Here is a 6,000-nt window from a genome sequence, read left to right as displayed (position 1 = left end):
GGGGATCCTTCGGGGATTTTGGGGGGATTTTTGGGGTTTTTGGGGGTCCCTGGGGGGGTCTCTGGGGGCGTCCTTGGGGGGGTCTCGGGGATTTTTGGGGTCCCTGGGGGATTTATGGGGGATTTTTGGGGTCCCTGGAGGGTTTTTGGGGATTTTGGGGGGTTTTGGGGTCCCTGGGATTTTTTGGGGGGTCCCTGGGGGATTTTTTGGGAGAATTTTTGGGGTCCCTGGGGGATTTTTGGGGTCCCTGGGGGATTTGGGGGGATTTTTGGGGGGTTTTGGGGTCCCTGGGGGATTTTTGGGGTCCCTGGGGGTCCCTGGGGGGGGTCCCGGTCCTGGGGGGTCCCGCGGGGTCCTCGGGGGTCCCTCGGCGCTGCTGCTCCCAGTGCTCCCAGTAAAGGCTCCCAGCGCTCCCAGTAACAGCTCCCGGCGCTCCCGGCGCTCCCGGCGCTCCCAGTCCCGCCCAGTTCCGCCCAGTTCCGCCCAGTTCCGCCCCTGTCCCTCCCAGTTCCCGCCCAGTTTCCTCCCAGTTCCCGCCCAGTCCCTCCCAGTCCGTCCCAGTCCGGCCGGTCCGGGCACTCCTGGCCCCAGGAATGTCGGCGCTGTCCCAGTTCCTCCCAGTTCCTCCCAGTTCCCTCCCAGTTCCACCACTGGTCCCAGTCAGACCAGTTCCAGCCCCGCCAGCCTCAGCCACCCCCGCACCAGTTCTGCCCCAGTTCATCCCAGTTCACCCCAGTTCATCCCAGTTACCCCCAGTTCCATCCCAGTTGTGCCACTGGGATTGGGCACTGCTCCAGTTTACCCCAGTTCCATCCCAGTTAACCCCAGTTCCATCCCAGTTAACCCCAGTTCCATCCCTGTCCATCCCAGTTGTGCCACTGTGTCTGGGCCCTGTCCCAGTTCCTCCCAGTTCCTCCCAGTTCCCTCCCAGTTCCACCACTGGTCCCAGTCAGACCAGTTCCAGCCCCGCCAGCCTCAGCCACCCCCGCACCAGTTCTGCCCCAGTTCATCCCAGTTCACCCCAGTTCATCCCAGTTGTGCCACTGGGGTTCGGCCTCACCACAGCTCATCCCAGTTAACCCCAGTTCATCCCAGTTCAACCACTGGGTCTGCCCCCCACTCATTCCATCCCAGTTCCATCCCAGTTCCATCCCAGTTCATCCCAGTTCATCCCAGTTGCAACACTGGGACTGGGCCGTGCCCCACTTGCATTCCAGTTTATCCCAGTCCATCCCAGTCCACCCCAGTTACGACACTGGGACTGGGCCCCCACCCCAGTTCCATCCCAGTTTCATCCCAGTTAACCCCAGTTCCATCCCAGTTCATCCCAGTTACCCCCAGTTCCATCACAGTTCCACCCCAGTTCACCCCAGTCCATCCCAGTTAACCCCAGTTTATCCCAGTCTGCCCACTGGGGCTGCCCCCCACCCATTCCATCCCAGTTCCACCCCAGTTCCATCCCAGTTCATCCCAGTTGCATTCCAGTTCCAACCCAGTTCACCCCAGTTACAACACTGGGACTGGGCCCCCACCCCAGTTCCATCCCAGTTCATCCCAGTTAATCCTAGTTCATTCCCAGTTAACCCCAGTTCCATCCCACGTCATCCCAGTTAACCCCAGTTCCATTCCAGTTCATCCCAGTTACACCCAGTTCCATCCCAGTTCATCCCAGTTAACCCCAGTTAAATTCCAGTTAACCCCAGTTCTATTCCAGTTCATCCCAGTTACCCCCAGTTCCATCCCAGTTCATCCCACTTAACCCCAGTTCCATCCCAGTTCATCCCAGTTAACCCCAGTTCCATTCCAGTTAACCCCAGTTTCACCCAGTTTCATCCCAGTTCATCCCAGTTTGCCCACTGGGCCTGCCCCCCACTTATTCCATCCCAGTTCATCCCAGTTCATCCCAGTTCATCCCAGTTGCGACACTGGGACTGGGCCGTGCCCCACTTGCATTCCAGTTCATCCCAGTTGCATTCCAGTTCCCTCCCAGTTCATCCCAGTTGCATCCCAGTTCCACCCCAGTTGCGACACTGGGACTGGGCCCTGCCCCAGTTCCATCCCAGCTCCATCCCAGTTAACCCCAGTTCATCCCAGTTACCCCCAGTTCCATCCCAGTTCATCCCAGTTACCCTCAGTTCCATCTCAGTTCATCCCAGTTCACCCCAGTTCCAACCCAGTTACCCCCAGTTCATCCCAGTTCCATCCCAGTTCATCCCAGTTCCATCCCAGTTCATCCCAGTTCCACCGCAGTTAACCCCAGACCATCCCAGTTAACCCCAGTTCCATCCCAGTTTGCCCACTGGGCCTGCCCCCCACTTATTCCATCCCAGTTCCATCCCAGTTCATCCCAGTTCATCCCAGTTGCGACACTGGGACTGGGCCGTGCCCCACTTGCATTCCAGTTCCACCCCAGTTCCATCCCAGTTCATCCCAGTTTCATTCCAGTTCCACCCCAGTTGCAACACTGGGACTGGGCCCTGCCCCAGTTCCATCCCAGCTCCGTCCCAGTTAACCCCAGTTCATCCCAGTTACACCCAGTTCCATCCCACTTCATCCCACTTAACCCCAGTTCCACCCCAGTTCATCCCAGTTCATCCCAGTTCATCCCAGTTAACCCCAGTTCCATCCCAGTTTGCCCACTGGGCCTGCCCCCCACTTATTCCATCCCAGTTCCATCCCAGTTCATCCCAGTTCATCCCAGTTGCGACACTGGGACTGGGCCGTGCCCCACTTGCATTCCAGTTCCACCCCAGTTCCATCCCAGTTCATCCCAGTTTCATTCCAGTTCCACCCCAGTTGCGACACTGGGACTGGGCCCTGCCCCACTTGCATTCCAGCTCTGTCCCAGTTAACCCCAGTTCATCCCAGTTACACCCAGTTCCATCCCACTTCATCCCACTTAACCCCAGTTCCACCCCAGTTCACCCCAGTTGCATCCCAGTTCCATCCCAGTTCACCCCAGTTCCATCCCAGTTCATCCCAGTTCACCCCAGCTCCATTCCAGTTCATCCCAGTTAACCCCAGTCCATCCCACTTCATCCCAGTTTGCCCACTGGGCCTGCCCCCCACCCATTCCATCCCAGTTCACCCCAGTTCATCCCAGTTCATCCCAGTTGCGACACTGGGACTGGGCCGTGCCCCACTTGCATTCCAGTTCATCCCAGTTCCCTCCCAGTTCATCCCAGTTGCATCCCAGTTCCACCCCAGTTGCGACACTGGGACTGGGCCCTGCCCCAGTTCCATCCCAGCTCCATCCCAGTTAACCCCAGCTCCATCCCAGTTAACCCCAGTCCACCCCAGTTCCATCCCAGTTCATCCCAGTTAACCCCAGCTCCATCCCAGTTAACCCCAGTCCACCCCAGTTCCATCCCAGTTCATCCCAGTTAACCCCAGTTCCAACCCAGTTACCCCCAGTTCCATCCCAGTTCATCCCAGTTAACCCCAGTTCCATCCCAGTTCATCCCCGTTCCATCCCAGTTCATCCCTGTTCCATCCCAGTTCATCCCAATTAACCCCAGTTCCAACCCAGTTACCCCCAGTTCCATCCCAGTTCATCCCAGTTAACCCCAGTTCCAACCCAGTTGCATCCCAGTTCCATCCCAGTTCACCCCAGTTCCATCCCAGTTCATCCCAGTTCACCCCAGCTCCATCCCAGTTCATCCCACTTAACCCCAGTTCCATCCCAGTTCATCCCAGTTTGCCCACTGGGCCTGCCCCCCACTTATTCCATCCCAGTTCATCCCAGTTCATCCCAGTTCATCCCAGTTGCGACACTGGGACTGGGCCGTGCCCCACTTGCATTCCAGTTCATCCCAGTTTCATTCCAGTTCCACCCCAGTTGCGACACTGGGACTGGGCCCTGCCCCAGTTCCATCCCAGTTCATCCCAGTTAACCCCAGTTCCTTCCCAGTTCACCCCAATTCCATCCCTGTTCCATCCCAGTTCCATCCCAGTTACCCCCAGTTCTACCCCAGTTCCATCCCAGTTCACCCCAATTCCATCCCAGTTCACCCCAGTTCCATCCCAGTTCCATCCCAGTTCATCCCAGTTCCATCCCAGTTCACCCCAGTTCCTTCCCTGGGTGTGTCCCACCTCTGCCCAGTACAGACCAGTATGCCCAGTATGCCCAGTGCCCTTCCCCCACACAGACACTGCTCCAGCGACACCTTTATTGACACCAGTAAGGCTCCAGTATAAACCAGTAACACTCCAGTACAGACCAGTAACAGCTCCAGTATAAACCAGTAACACTCCAGTATAGACCAGTGACACTCCAGTATAAACCAGTAACACTCCAGTACAGACCAGTAACACTCCAGTATAAACCAGTAACACTCCAGTATAAACCAGTAACAGCTCCAGTATAAACCAGTAACACTCCAGTACAGACCAGTGACACTCCAGTATAAACCAGTAACAGCTCCAGTATAAACCAGTAACAGCTCCAGCATAGACCAGTGACACTCCAGTATAGACCAGTGACACTCCAGTATAAACCAGAAACACTCCAGTACAGACCAGTAACACTCCAGTATAAACCAGTAACAGCTCCAGTATAAACCAGTAACACTCCAGTACAGACCAGTGACACTCCAGTATAAACCAGAAACACTCCAGTATAAACCAGTAACACTCCAGTATAAACCAGTAACAGCTCCAGCATAGACCAGTAACAGCTCCCAGTACAGACCAGTCATGGCTCCCAGTATAAACCAGTAACAGCTCCAGTATAAACCAGTAACAGCTCCCAGTATAGACCAGTAACAGCTCCAGCATAGACCAGTGACACTCCAGTATAGACCAGTGACACTCCAGTATAAACCAGTAACAGCTCCAGCATAGACCAGTAACAGCTCCAGTACAGACCAGTCATGGCTCCCAGTATAAACCAGTAACAGCTCCCAGTATAGACCAGTAACATTCCCAGTATAAACCAGTAACAGCTCCCAGTACAGACCAGTAACAGCCCCAGTATAAACCAGTAACAGCTCCAGTATAGACCAGTGACACTCCAGTATAAACCAGTAACACTCCAGTATAGACCAGTAACACTCCAGTATAAACCAGTAACACTCCAGTATAGACCAGTAACATTCCCAGTACAGACCAGTAACATTCCCAGTACAGACCAGTACCACTCCAGTATAGACCAGTAACAGCTCCAGTATAAACCAGTAACATTCCCAGTATAAACCAGTAACACTCCAGTATAGACCAGTAACACTCCAGTACAGACCAGTAACACTCCAGTATAGACCAGTGACACTCCAGTATAAACCAGTAACACTCCAGTATAAACCAGTAACAGCTCCAGTATAAACCAGTAACACTCCAGTATAGACCAGTAACAGCTCCAGCATAGACCAGTAACAGCTCCCAGTACAGACCAGTCATGGCTCCCAGTATAAACCAGTAACAGCTCCAGTATAAACCAGTAACAGCTCCCAGTATAGACCAGTAAAAGCTCCCAGTATAGACCAGTAACACTCCAGTATAGACCAGTAACATTCCCAGTACAGACCAGTAACAGCCCAGCTATTTTTGGGCGATTTTGGGGTATTTTGGGGTATTTTGGGGTATTTTAGGATATTTGGGGCTATTTTTGGAATATTTTGGGCTATTTTGGGGTGATTTTGGGATATTTTGAGGTATTTTGGGGTATTTTAGGATATTTTGGGGATATTTGGGGCTATTTTGGGATACTTTGGGTTATTTTGGGATATTTTGGGGTGATTTTGGGATATTTTGAGGTATTTTGGGGTATTTTAGGATATTTTGGGGATATTTGGGGCTATTTTGGCTTACTTTGGAATATTTAGGGCTATTTTGGGGTGATTTTGGGGTATTTTAGGATATTTTGGGGATATTTGGGGCAATTTTTGGAATATTTTGGGCTATTTTGGGGTGATTTTGGGACATTTTGGGATATTTTGGGGTATTTTGGGCTATTTTGGGGTGATTTTGGGATAATTTGGGGTATTTTAGGATATTTTGGGGATA

Source organism: Anomalospiza imberbis, unplaced genomic scaffold (genome assembly GCF_031753505.1).
Source record: "Anomalospiza imberbis isolate Cuckoo-Finch-1a 21T00152 unplaced genomic scaffold, ASM3175350v1 scaffold_1118, whole genome shotgun sequence".
In the NCBI taxonomy this organism is placed as follows: Eukaryota; Metazoa; Chordata; class Aves; order Passeriformes; family Viduidae; genus Anomalospiza; species Anomalospiza imberbis.
This window is presented reverse-complemented; position numbering follows the sequence as displayed.